General features: G+C 32.3%; 1 long non-coding RNA gene across 1 annotated transcript; it reads right to left on the bottom strand.

Annotated features, from left to right (window-relative positions):
- Window positions 1-10,208: 10,208 nt before the first annotated feature.
- LOC143080353 (uncharacterized) lies at window positions 10,209-13,690 on the bottom strand. Its single transcript, XR_012979703.1, has 3 exons — window positions 13,664-13,690; window positions 11,647-11,737; window positions 10,209-10,350 (listed from the first exon to the last, which is right to left on the bottom strand). It is a non-coding gene; the product is annotated as an uncharacterized LOC143080353 (long non-coding RNA).
- Window positions 13,691-14,921: the final 1,231 nt, after the last annotated feature.

Here is a 14,921-nt window from a genome sequence, read left to right as displayed (position 1 = left end):
TTAACATCTGTATCCAATCAATTCTTGTTTAATATCAATTAGTAAAAATTAGACTGTAATTATTTTTCTTTATGAATTGATGTATAGTGTTACCATATCTAATTATTAGTATGATGCTAATTGGTAAGCAGAAAAGGGGTTAATTTTTATCAGCAATCGCCTGGTGAGAAAGTTAAAAGCTTAAGATTTCACATAACCAAGGTGTGAATTGGATTTCATTTTTGCTGGTTTACATCAAACATCAAATTTATGCAAATATTTATTCAGCCTCACTTTAGATTCAGAGTCAACTGGCACTGAATCGATCACATGGTATTTGTTCCCCACCTGGCCCTTACGACGCGCAGCTAGATTGTGCCGGATGCCAGGGTAGCGATATGCCTAACGGCAAAGCGACATCTATTGATGGGGTGTTCGTTTAGGGGAGTTATCTTTTCTTATCTTCTGGTCACCAGACGATGAGAACAATATCGGAACCAGAATAGAAAATTCATACGAGTTATCTCGCCTTGAAATTTCCGTAATTCTTGTACATGATTATTGGGCGGGGTCAAAGAATACTTTTTTGAAAAATGTCTGGCGCTTGGATGATTGTGGCCATATTTGCTTTAATTTTGCCATAATTTTAAGATTTTCTGAAAGTTAACGACGACGACGGATGCCAAGTGATGACAAAAGCTCACTTAACCCTCTGGTCCAGGTGAGCTAAAAAGGCAAAACGGACAAAAAGCAACGGACAAAGAGTTAAAGTGTCGGACAAAAAGCAAAATCATCGGACAAAAAGCAAAACGGACAAAAAGCAAAATTATCGGACGAAAAACGAACCGGACAAAAAGCAACGGACAAAAAACAAAAGTGTCTGACAAAAAGCAAAAGCAAACAAAAAGAGGACAAAAAGCAAATTGCGGACAAAAAGCTCCGTATCATACGACGTTAAATTTTCTTGCGTCATCAAAAATCCGAGCATGCCTTAAATCACCACATCTTCCTATATCTACATAAAATCGATCATGCCTTATAACGCCACATAAAACGTGACCATGCCTTATAACGCCACATAAAACGTGACCATGCCTTATAACGCCACATAAAACGTGACCATGCCTTATAACGCCACATAAAAAAGTGACCATCCCTTATAACGCCACATAAAAGCTACTATGCCTTATAAAGCCACATAAAATTGACCATTGCAGTTGGATAGCAGGTCACGGTTTAACCCCAAGTTTATCAGCAACGATAGAGTCACGTGACCGTGAAAATTCAGTAAAAAAACGGACGAGACAAACCTCATTTTTACTCACTAAATACTATTGTCGTAATAAAAAATTATTGACCCAACTAATCGTGAATATACATAGTTTTCACTCGTCAAAACTTACACATCAAATCAAAGTCCTTTATTTTTTATTCTATCTTGAAACTTGGAGTTTGGGTGAACATTGTCAAGTCTCCTGATCGAAAAATCTAAATATTTACGAGGAAACAAAAAATGATGGGCTGAATTTAAATTTAATAAAGCATCTCATTAAGACAAACACTCGATATAAATATCTCGGCAATAGAATGTTGGATACGCAAACGTCAAGTTATTTTCGAATCGAAGCAGTGGTTTTTATGCCGATTTGTGCAACTGGTTATCTCCCCTTAATATCACCAGTCAAATTTAAAAACCCAGCAAAATGCATAGAAAGGAGTTTACTTTACAAAAATTAGAAAGAAAATAAACGAAACTCGATTTACAACTATGTTACAATAATATAAAGGAGAGATACTTCCCTATTTTTCAGAGAAGGACTAAATGTAATAATAAAAAGAAAAAATATTAGTAAAAAAAAAAACAATTCAGAAATGTAGATAATGGCACCTAGATCTACATGTAAACCTAAAAACTCTAGCTATATTGAAATAAATTAGATCTGGCTGATGCCGGAAATATACTTTGTAATATTTATAATTGTATATGGGATCAAACCTAGTAGATTTTTAATTTAATGCAATAAAACATATTTCATACAATCTGAATAATCTTTCTGAAAATTGATAGAATAATAAACCTGATCATTTACATTTTATATTCTATAAAGTGGGACCAAAAGTCACAATAACTTTCTTCAAAGTAGGAGAGCCTTTAAACTGAAGCCTATGTAACTGTCTCTTAGTTGAACAGTAAAATACTGCCTAGAAAATATCCTACAGAAAAGGGATAAGTTTTATACCAAAAATATTGACAGAAAATTCTGTAAAAAAATAATGCTTAAAATTTTAAGTGAAAGTGACACAATTTTGAATTTCGAAATCATTATTATTGTAGAATTTAACTATAAGATTATCTTGCACAGTAGCCCTTTGCCCAATTTCTCATTATATAGATTATGAAAGAAAACTTTTTGAAAAAAATGGGTCTTCTTCTCTTCAGAATGCTGTATCAGCTGCTGTATTGTATATATATTTTACCTGAATAATTGGATATTAATCTCAGAAATGAAATAAAATTGGTGGGACAAATCTTGTGCATTTTACTTTAATAATGTTCAATGATGATTAAATTTGACAAGAATTTGCCAAATAAATTCAATTTTGTAAGAACACATCTTTTGACTTAATAAGCTAGTTTTTGCTCTTATTACTGTAGCTTACTTAGTAAAGAGAAAATAATATAAGCAATATTTTAACTTATAAAATATAAATAGAATTAACGGACCTTCATTTTCTTTTTTAGTATATTTTTTCCTCCAGAATTTGGAAATTGTGCATTTTCTATTGTTATTTTTTGTGCCTTTGTCCATCCATGAATCCATATAGTGGGAGATATTATGGACATAATTGTGCAAATCGTGATCCAAGCATGAAATTTGGTATAAAGGTTGACTAAATGATACTTATAAAAAATCCGCTGCTGGCCAGAAAAAAAAATCTATTTTTCAAGATGGCCACCACACATTTTGGAAATGGCGTCATTACAAATTGGCAATAATTCGTTAATCCTTTGAAAGGTGTGTTATACATGAATGTAAAATCCAATGTTAATTTTGATCAAAAGTAAATAACAGTTCTTAAATTACGACTAGACAATACATTAATGAAACCTCATTACACAAAATGTGGCATCCTTAGGGATTAAAATCGCGTTTTAACAGTGTTTGTCTACTTTTGCATATTGCCGAACATTCTAAAACATAATGAACCTCGTCCTTGATATCACCGGATTAACACAAAGTATACATAAAATGTTCTTTCTGATTATTATGCCATCAACCAATTTCAATAGACATGCTTGTGTTCAAAGTTCTAAATTCTTTAATCGTTTTTCCCCTTTTTTTTTCTTGAAACTCCTGACAGAGTTGAACATTATTAATAGAGACAGCTTCCGTAATTATGTAAATTTTATGTATAAAAAAAAGTACTTCATTTAAATGCATTCTTGAATTCAGAATGGAAATGGTGAATGTGTCAAAGAGACAACAACCCGACAATAGAGCAAAAAAAAAAAAAAAAAACCAGTCGAAGTCCACCAATGGGTATTCAATACAGCAAGAAAATCCCGCACCGGAGGCGTACTTCATAGCACCTAAACAAAAATAGTGTACGTTTGGTCTTTAATGACCATGCAAGTTTAACCAGAAGATGCAATGTATAAGAGAAACAGGAAATGCAGTTATAACGAAATATTCACATGCTAAGGAACACTATATAGACAAAACAATGTTAAGTTGGTCGAGGCTATGCATGTTAAGTTCAAAATATATGACATGGACATTGTAAGCAAAATATGATTATTCTAATCTGGTGATAAGAAGAACAAATAATAACTGTGTCGTTTATACAAGTATAACATTTAGGTTAGTGATATGTACAAACAACAGATATTGTTTGTTACTCAGAATTCAATATACTAGTAATACGTAAAAGTTTGTTCATCTAGAAATACCATATCTCTGTAAAATAAAGTGATTGACGTAATTGATTTAAAATAATTGCCTTATTCTGCCACCGAACAATGCCGAATACAAAGGACACATCATTCTAGAAAGCGATTCATTTTCTTTTGAATTATAAAAATGCTTTATTCAAAAAACTTCCTTGCCATATTCAGTTGTGCAAGATATATTTAGAACTATTTATTTTGCTAAAAAGGGCTTTTCATATATTGTTTAGAGGATTCATTTAATTTTAATGTACAGTGTATAGTGTTGGATCATGATTCGTACAAACCTATCGCTAAATGCAGATCACATTTTCAACAACACATTCTGTATGTGCCTGTCCCAAGTCAGGAGCCTGTAATTCACTGGTTGTCGTTTGTACCTGTATATTATATTTGTTTTTCGTTCATTATTTTGTGCATATAGTGGGAGATATTATGGACATAATTGTGCAAATCGTGATACAAGCATGAAATTTGGTATAAAGGTTGACTAAATGATGCTTATAAAAAATCCGCTGCTGGCCAGAAAAAAAAATCTATTTTTCAAGATGGCCACCACACATTTTGGAAATGGCGTCATTACAAATTGGTAATAATTCGTTAATCCTTTGAAAGGTATGTTATATGTAAAATCCAATGTTAATTTTGATAAAAAGTAAATGACAGTTCTTAAATTACGACTAGACAATACATTAATGAAACTAAAGGTGACTTCCGGTTTAAAAATGCCGGCAAAAAAGTCAAAATTTTTAATTTTTATACTTTCAAGCAACTTCACAAGGGATGTAAATCATTGAAACATGTGTTATAGGTATAATCCAATGTTAGTTAGGATAAAACGATAAAAACAGTTCCTAAGTACGACAAAACAACACATAAATGAAGAAAAATAGTGATTTCCGGTTCCAAAATGGAGGCAAATACGTAGAAATATTTTTATAATTTCCATCAACTTAACAAGTGATAACATTCTTTGTTAAGTTTAAATGCCTAGTTTGGTAAGAAAGACAGGTTGCTCATCTTATAATTATCTGACAATTGCCTATACAACAACCCGTACAAGGAAGGCTTGAACGGTAGCATTTACAGTTCCCAACACAGCTGGATTTTTGCTTCTACATTGCAAAAGTTCCTGACACGAGGATGCAGTCACAGAAGTCCATTTCGGTTTCCAATTGTCATTGATTCTTTCTACATCCAACCCCAGTGTTCATGACTTGGTACATGTACCTGTCGAATACATGAATCAGGCTGAGCCCAACCATCTCCTCCTTGATTTACTTCTCTTTTGATGTGCTCTGGAAAAGAACCTCTTGTAGGCGGAATTGCATCACAATGCCGCTGCTTCCTGGCAAACAATTCACATCGTGCCTCGCTTCATACTTAAGCAAAAAAAAAAACCGTCCTTTACATCTGAAAAAACTTCCATTGTTAGCCAAGCTGACCTCTTCCCTTTCCCACGACAATTCGACAAAGTGTCACATCCAATGAATGCATAGACGAAAGGAAGAGCAGCTACACAAGGACCAAAAGCATTTGATATGTCACGTACAGGAAGCCATCAAAAGTCTTTATTCCTTCCAAAACCTATCCACAATGTGTTCTACCTTGTTTTGCGATTACTGTTATTCTTGATACTATTACATCTGTGTCAGTACTACCTAAAATTACATTTTACAACACTTTTCATAATCATGCCGAACATGGACAAACATTCGTGAATCTGCTTCTTCATTATTTCAAGGGTTAGATAGGAAGTATTCTTATTGAAAATTGCAAAGAACATTTTTACCATGAGTAACATACACATTTTAATTAGTCTCTTAAGAAGCAATTTTGTCAGCAAGAATCTTCATCAGTTTCATTTCGTTGTCATCCTCACAGAGAAAACTACTCAAAACCCTTGGTGTTCTACCAGAACAAACACCTTTCCAACTGTCACAAAAACCTTGCCTTTGTCTTGTCACAGTCTTTAAATTATTCATTTAGTAAACATCAAATACAATGTCTACTCTTGAATACTTTATGTAAGGCAGTATGACATCATTTGCATAATCACGTCATATGTTTGTGACCTGAAATTAACCTAACCATTTCTGCCCCACAAACGATAAATGCGTCCGAATTTGGATCAGAAAATCGCAGAATGTTTCAAGTTAACCCATATGCAGCGATTTAAAGCCACTATTTCAAGAAACATCCTGAGATAAAGACGGAGGAGAAATTTGTTTTTTTATGAATAAAGAAATAGTCCAAGTAAAACTGTCTACTGTGACAAGAAATGAAAAGTCTAGAAAAGATATCGCAATTTAAGGTTCTCTAGCTTTGTTTTTGACAAAGACGTCTCTAGTTTCATATTGCGACCAAAAAAAGAAGTTGTTATTTTTTATTTGGTTATAAAAAGCAGGTTCTCCTTCGTTTTGCATTTGCTTCAAAAGATCTTCGTTTTGTTTGAAACAATATCTTGGAGTTTATTTACATATCTAACCTGTTCAACATTTTCCTTAATGGAGTATTTTTTTATAAATCTGACGACTCTTCTACAAAAACATTTCCAAACTCGTTCATCACTTTACAAAGTCTTTAAAGCTGTTTAAAGACATCTTTTTGTGTTTTCGTAGCGTCTTAATTAGGTCGTTTATCTGTTATAGAATGACCCAAACCATAAGATCTTTCAAATTCATCTTCTAGTATACTGACTCCTGGTCCAGCTACCATCCATTTGTCTAAATTGGATCTTCGGTTAAACTTATGACACCAACATCACCATTCACAATTGCATTATTCTGTTTTTGTGCCTGATCAACTGTGTTATAAGGAAGAAATTTGCTGGTCTTAAGTACAGTGAAATTATCATTTTCAAATTCCATTGCCACCTGTGGGTAATGTTCGGGAAGGGAGGTCATATCTTGGAGATGGGTCGGTAACGATCGAGCATAATTTACACGATCAAGACCTAAAACAATACGCTATCATGCTTTATATGGACTGTTTATAAAGTACGAAATCTCAATCATGAAATGAGCATTATACCAAAATCCGAAGAAGTTCTCAATTTATAATTGAACGCCAGGAATGAAACTGTGGTCGAGATGACTCTATACACCAGTCTTTTAACTCATTGAACATCACAGAGTCATGACATAATTAAACATTCTGAGTTTAGCTTTCGTAATCCGAAATTAACAGTTTTAGCAAAATACATGCAGTTGTCTGATGCGCCTGTCTAGTCCTAGGTACATTTGAACATACTTAAAAATAATCTGCTGTTCTTGATGTTGCAATATTGGCTTCAGTAAGACAACATGTCTATCCCCTATCACGCAATATATCACCCAGAGTTTTATAACAAGTCATTTCAATGTGAAATCAACCAAACATGACGATAAACTTATATTTTACGTTAAAATCAGGCCATTCCCAGTGAATCTGCTTAGGCATTTCCAAAAGTGGCTGATCTGCTGTTACAATTGATGTTTCTCCGGGATTCACCACTTTTTCGGCTTATCCATCGAATACCTGAGAATTGCCTGGTAGTGCATACAAATTATCGCTATTGATGTCTATAAATAGTTTGCACATGCGCAAAAGTGTTAAACACATGTGTATCCTAACCTTGAAAAATGTTATTAAACCAATTCATAATATCATTAGAAATCCAAAAACGATAAATATATAGTAAATAGTTCAAATGTTTTGGAAAGAATTTTGTAACATTTTTGCGCATGCGCAAATACTAGATATGTCAAATATTCATTTTTTAATAAATATGTGATGTAAGGAAGGCAGCCGCCAAACATAATAATTGTTTTTTACTAAAAGAAGTTCAAAGAAAAGTTTTCCAGAAAAATCAGTATTTTCAAACTGAAGAAAACAGCCATTTTAGAAAATCTTGAAAAATATATTTTTTTTAATGACCAGCAGTTATTTCTTAAAAAATATACAATAATGATGCTTTGTGGTAATTTTCATGCTTGTATCGTCATTTGCACAATTCCCTCATTGTACTTGCTAATATCTTCCACTAATAGGCTAACAATAATTTGTCAGATTTGTCAGAATTTCCCGAGACGGATAGTTTCAAACGCAATAAAGAAGATCTTTGTTTGTTGTTTCACTTTTCTAATGTGTAAATTTTTACTATGTACATGACCCTGACACATATTTTGTTTTAACCGTTAAATGACGTATGTTGAAAAAAGAAAACAATGTCACCGTCAATTTGTGTAGGGGATCAAAAGGAGTTTTAGTTACTTTAAAATACAGGTGTCGTACGGAATTGTGAAAAAACACAACTTTTAATCAAAATTTCATTTATATTTTTAATAAAATCAGTATTTTAGAGTACTTTTGAAACAGGTACAATGAAAAGAAGCTAAACTTTACTGTTTTGAAGTAGAAACGGAACTAAACCCAGATACAAATTGACATGGCTGGTGGTCACTAAAATTGATCTATAATAGTAAAAACTGATGGCTTCAAAGTTGTGTAGAAATTTGAAATAGGTTTCCCGGTTTCATTTAAAATTATAATCGCTCTTTTCTGTATTTGGATACGCAAACGTCAAGTTAGGAAAAATCGATTTTTTTGGCGAACAAAAAAGATGGCTATTTTTTTTTAGAACGGACAGGATAAAGGAATAGCAATAACAAGCTATTTTTATAATGTGTGTACATTTGTATGTCGTACAGAAATTATATTGATACAAAAAACCTACAAATTTTAAAATTTAATTATAATAAAAGCATGACAAGTTGAAGAAAATACTTTAAACGTTAATCTTTTAGCCAATTGGTTTGGCGGACTTTATGACGTTACGGACGACTGTAGCGCCACCTAATTAATTCCCCCTGCTATTGTTGCTGATAGAGCTTGACGACAACGGACGTTTCCAAGAACTTGCTTTCCAACTGATTGCTTATAACTTCACATGAAAAGCGACCATGCCTCATTACGTCACATAAATAGCGACCATGCCTTATAACGAAACATAAAAAGGCAACCATGCCTTATAACGTCACACAAAAAGACAACAACATTCGAAAATAATGAATGTATTTGTCTGCATATAAAAATACATGTTTAAAAATCATTAGAAAAACAGATTTCCTGGAACATCTATGTCACATATTCTGAATTGTTTCGGTATAATGTCTTGAAACTTTTTGCGTGAGAAAGAAAACAAATAAATGTACCATGGTGACAGTTATACATTTCATCGAACAAGTCGGTTAAATTGACAACACTTTGGCAAGAAATTACCTTGAATTTGACCTTTGAGCCACAAGGCAGTGAAATGTTGTCTGGTTTGCATTTGTTGAATCATTTATCACTGTTGCGCTTAGATTGACAAAATTTTGAATGCAGAAAAGTAAAATCCGAAAACTTCGAGGAAAATTCAGAAAGGAAAGTCCCTAATCAAATGGCAAAATCAAACGATTGAATAAAAAATGTCAAATTTCTAACTATAGGTATTTCTTTATGTGGAAAATTATGGATTATACCTGGTTTTAGAGCTACCTAAATCTCTAACTTGTATGACTGTCACAAACGCATCAACATGACCTTGACCTTTAATTTTTGAATTAACAGGATACATGTACAAATCTCCTAGTGAAATTATAGTACTTTCAAATTCTCTGACAATATGAAAATTCTTTCATAAAACATTAAAATATTAAACGTATTGAATTATTTTTGAAAGATACTTAAGGAATGCGTATTTTTTCAAAATTCAAATTTAAAAAAAAATGCTTGTGATATTTCGGTTTGATTAATCAGGAGAAAAAAAACAATGAGTGTTCATAGGACACAATTCCCCATTCGCACTATCATATTGCCATGAACAGTAAACCGTAAGAATTGTAATTAGACAGAAAAGTTTCAAGTTCATGAGTCTACAACTTCGTAGTAAACAACAAAGGAAAACAATATCAAAATGATATAGGACAGACGGACGAAATATCATACATAAACACAGAACAGAAAACATTATGCACCAGGGAGTTCATAAGCGGGGAGTAGAAAAAACGCAACTACATATGTTTTAATGATCACATTTTATTTCATTTAACAAATGCGACCGTTACAACACATTCGAAAACGTCGATCATAAGAAACTGTGCCACAACAAGAGCCCTTTGATGTTATCACTCCTCCACAACAACTTCGGAATCGATAATCGTATGACCTTGTTCCACAACATGAGCCTTTTGAAGTTATCACATCTCCGCAACAGCTGCGGAAACGATAATCGTATGACCTTGTTCCACAGCATGAGCCTTTTGAAGTTATCACTCCTCCGCAACAGCTTCGGAAACGATAATCGTAGGACTGTGTTCCACAACATGAACCTTTTGACGTTATCACTCCTCCGCAACAACTACGGAATCTGTGATCATATCGTTGGTGACCACATACGCCTAGAATTAAAAAAAACAAAAAACAGTTAACATTTAGAAAAGGAATGAACTATTTTTTTATTCAATTTTGTTGAGAAAAATAACGCTAGAATAATTCATTTTTATTCCACTATACATATTGTCCGAAATTTGGAAGTCAAAAATAGATAAAGATCTTTTAATGGAACTAAATGTAATTGCTTTGTAAATGGATGTTTCTTCATATAATTCGATATACCATTTACTCTTTGAACATATAAAACTTGATTTTCATCATTGAGAAACAATGTGTAATGAAATAGTCAGATCAATGGTGAATAGGAAATAAGATAAGTTCCTGTTTTCAAATCTCAAAAGAAATGGTGTCTAACATATAAAACTGTAACACCGAATTTGAATAAACCCTTTTGTTTTTACATTATTTCTTTCCTAAATAATTTAGCTAATGCTTAAGGTGTCAGACCACCAATTACTCCCTCCAATTTAGAACGTAAAAGTAGTCCTACTTTGACACAAAATAGTGCTTTTGATGTCATTGTTTACTTAAACTAACCAACAAATTTGCAGAAATGAAACTTTTGGTGAAAGGGAAATATATTTAGACCATTTTGAGCCAAAATTCACTTGTCTATGAGTTTGCATTAAAAATTCAGGATTAATGCGCTACATAGTACACTAATTTAAGATTTCCAGAAAACCGGGAGTTATTTTGGTAGTACCTGTCTTTTCAAAATCAGAAATTTGTTACAAGACTTTAAACATTGGTTGAAAATTGGCATGTAGGAAGGTGATACATGTACAATTCAGGATATACCTGGTTTCCTTGAAGTTAAACTTAAGGTAAAATATTTAGAAAGCTGTGAAAATTGCAAAATTTGGTTGAACAGATAGGGATTTTTAATTGGTGGTCTGACACCTTAAACAATCAATCGGATATGTAAAAAAATCGAAAATTGGTTGATGTTTTTATACTGCGTGCAAGCTTGGAAGATATAAATTTTAACAGCAAAGATCTAGATTTACCTGGATACATGCATGAGTATATTATCCTAATTTTAAAACATTACTCTTTCTTTTTTTCTAAACTAATAACTCGATCTCACAATACAACTGTTTGTCCGTATTGAAATGTGATAAGCCAACTAGCGGTGAGTGAGTATGACCATATTGAATATGTGTCATCGGTGTTATCCAGTATTGAAAAAAATAGTAATACCCATTTTTTAAATCAAATACAAGTGAAGAATTGATATTTAACAACAATTGTATGAGAAACCGTATATATACATGTAGTTTTTATTATATCAAAATATTTACTGTTCGAACTGCGATACCAGCCTTTCACCTCATGCATATGCAGAGTTAATACGATCAGGACAACGGAAAATCCAATTTTCATGTTGAATCTCTGTGAAAGAAAATAAGAATGTACTGGTTTAATTTTGTATTATTATATTAAAACGTATAATTTAAATGATATAATTTTAAAGAAAGCTCATGAGAGGGGTATTTTAACAAAAAACAAGTATCGGATAAAAAGAATTTGAACACTGTTTTAAATAAATGAGAAACTTCACTAGGGAAAGTAAATCCTGTTCTGTCTGCTTGGTTTATAAGGCAGTATATTTTTCTTTTTTTTCAAAGATCTTTACTGTATTTGGGTTCTTAGACTTTTAAAAACCGTTATGACTTATACATATCGGTATCTTATGTGTTTAATAACCTGTTAGTCTATGGAATGGTATAGTGTATATTCTGAATCATTAAAGTAAGCAGATTTACCCATAAAAGATGTCAGGATAAATTAACAACTCCTTTTAAATGTTTGATTTTTCTTTCCAATTTAGATTACTTTTGTTGATCTATTTTTAAATGTATCATTGTATATAGCTTAGATAATGAGTATCTATGAAGAAAAGCATTTTGACTGAACGATGTTTTTTGTGTATTGAGATTAATTATCTTCCGTTTTAAAATTTCCTGTAACAAGTCAGGAATCTGGCAATTGTTATACAAATGTTCGCTTCTGTGTACGTTGCATTGCCGTTTGTTTTTCGTTGTTTTCCTTTTTTAGTTGGTCTGTTTCCCTCATATTTAGTTTGTTACCCGGATTCGTTTTCTCTTAATGGATTTATGACTTTTGAACAGCGGTATACCACCGTTGCATTTTTGAAGGTCTTGATTAAAGCAGTATTGTGGCTCGACCCAACAGAGCGAGTGCAAATGACAAATAGTACACATTTCTAATGAAACAACATGGCTGCAACTTGATTGGTTAATTACTCTTTTGGTAAAAAATCAAATACAAAAAAAATAAAAAAAATCAGTAGAATGTAAAAAATTAAAGTAGAATTTAAAAACTAAAATATTTTTTTCTTTAATTTTGCAAAATTACTTAACAATTCATAAACATAACAGATGAATAGATTATATCGAATAAGCGAATCATCCGTGTTTGAAAATGTGTCGCAGAAGTTCCTCTTTATGTATATTTTTTATTGTTTTTTACCCCGTATAAAGAACAGAATTCTGCACCGGAATAACATACCCTGGGTGTATTCATTTCAAAAATTTGTTTAAAATTCCATACATTCCTGATCATACCACGATTACTAACAATACCAATAGACAACTTTCGAGTTCGATGCATTTCCGTCAAAAACTTTGGTTTTAGTGAACGTCACTCGTGCGTTTAGGTGCGTCGTCACTTCCGTTTCCATGTTGAGCGAGTGGTTGAAAAACTATAAATTAAAGCTATATTGCACGAATAATTCGGCAAATAAAATTCTCATAATTGACAATCTGCACCCCTGTCATTAGGGAATTGTGATTAAGTACCCACTGAACAATCTTTATTTCTAGTTTATCCTTCGAAAGGACAATCACTAAGACGCTTGATGAACGTTTATAGTGCAGGGATACAGGCGAGCCCCTCTATCTGGTAAAATCTAATAATTGACGAGTTTTTTCCGGTGACGGATGAAATCGAAAGTGGTCTATTAGACCAAAGCATTTATTTTTTTCCGAAAAAATGAAAATTGAATGATATTGACAGCATCCAAACAATTGCATTTTTGCGATAAATATATGCCTTAAAAAATTTCAAAATCTTATGTGCTATTTTTTTATTGTGTTTCTCTTTTTTTTCCAAATTAACGACTGATACCTATCCCTTTTTTTAAATTACCTAATTGATATTGCCAATTTCTGCTCCTTATATTATTTTTTATCATCATATTAGAATCATCGGCACTTTTGTTTTCAGAACTAAATTGTTTCAACTTTTTTTTTAACATTTAAAATGAAAATTAACAAACATTAATATTGAACATACCTCTCTGATCTCTCCCGTTTTAATTATGTAGTAACAATGATAACAGCTTTAAATAAATATCAGGTGACATAAAAATAAAAGATAAAGTTACAACATATGTTTCATTTTATATCAATACTTAGAAATACAGATTCTTACATTGATACGAGTGGATTATCGGATTTATCCAATCGAGATAGTTAAATTATCAATTTTTAAGTCCGAGCCTCGGCGAGATTGGATAAATCCGATAATCCACGAGTAACTATGTAAGAATCTTTCTCTCTAATGATTTAAAAATACATTTTCTTTTTTTGTTAACCGAAAATCCCCTTCGAGTGCCTTTCACATTGCACGAAGTTGTCAATTTCATTAACACCTGTCATAGCACATTTTGATTCATCCAGTTAGCTAAAAAGGTCATGACCGTTAAAATCATCCAATGATCTTTTCAGATCACCGGCAAATACACGTTAATTAATTTTTTTTATACAATGGGTTCGTAAAGGGATAAATTTGCGTAGAATTAGAGAAATACATTTATCTTTCACGGAAAAATAGTTAAGCCATCACAACTGGTTCACTTAAGTGCAAGTTATGATGAAAAGTAATTAAAGCGAAATCCCTCCTTTTCTTGGAAAGAGTGGAATATTGTATCAACTTTGAGATACATATTCATTATTGATATACATTTGTAATAATGGAAATTTGCTGCATAACAATGGAAAGCCAGTAATAATTCGTAAAAATAGGATTTTTTGTAGTAAAGTTAGTTCTTAACCGGCCCTCATTGTCAGTTTCTAGTTGCAAGTCAAGACATGAAGCATACTTAACGCAGCGTAAGAAAAAAACATCACAGTTTTCTTTAACAAAATGCCATGTATATGTTGAAAACTAAATGAATAAATACTACTGTGTCAAACAAAAATTCAAACAAATCAAACATCTTGATCTAGTTAGTTCTGAGTTTTTAAGTAAACGATATCGTCTCGTATAATTCACCCTAATAGTGTAAAGTGTTATCGGTCTTCTGTCACAGAGATAAAAATCGGTAAAGGGTTTGTTTCCTTGTGTTTTTGTATTGTTATTTCTTATAGGACGTTTGCACGGTTTCAATATGTCCAGTTCTACGGCAACTCTTTGAGGACGTAATGTTGCACTTTGCTTTTCCATTAAACTTTCATTGTTTTCAAGTGGATTCTGATTAATTACGGGTTCATTTTCGCTATAGCCATCATTACTGTTCTCCACATTTTCTTCTATCTTTACGTTGATGACA

This window comes from Mytilus galloprovincialis, chromosome 1, assembly GCF_965363235.1.
Source record: "Mytilus galloprovincialis chromosome 1, xbMytGall1.hap1.1, whole genome shotgun sequence".
NCBI lineage: Eukaryota > Metazoa > Mollusca > Bivalvia > Mytilida > Mytilidae > Mytilus > Mytilus galloprovincialis.
This window is presented reverse-complemented; position numbering and strand designations above follow the sequence as displayed.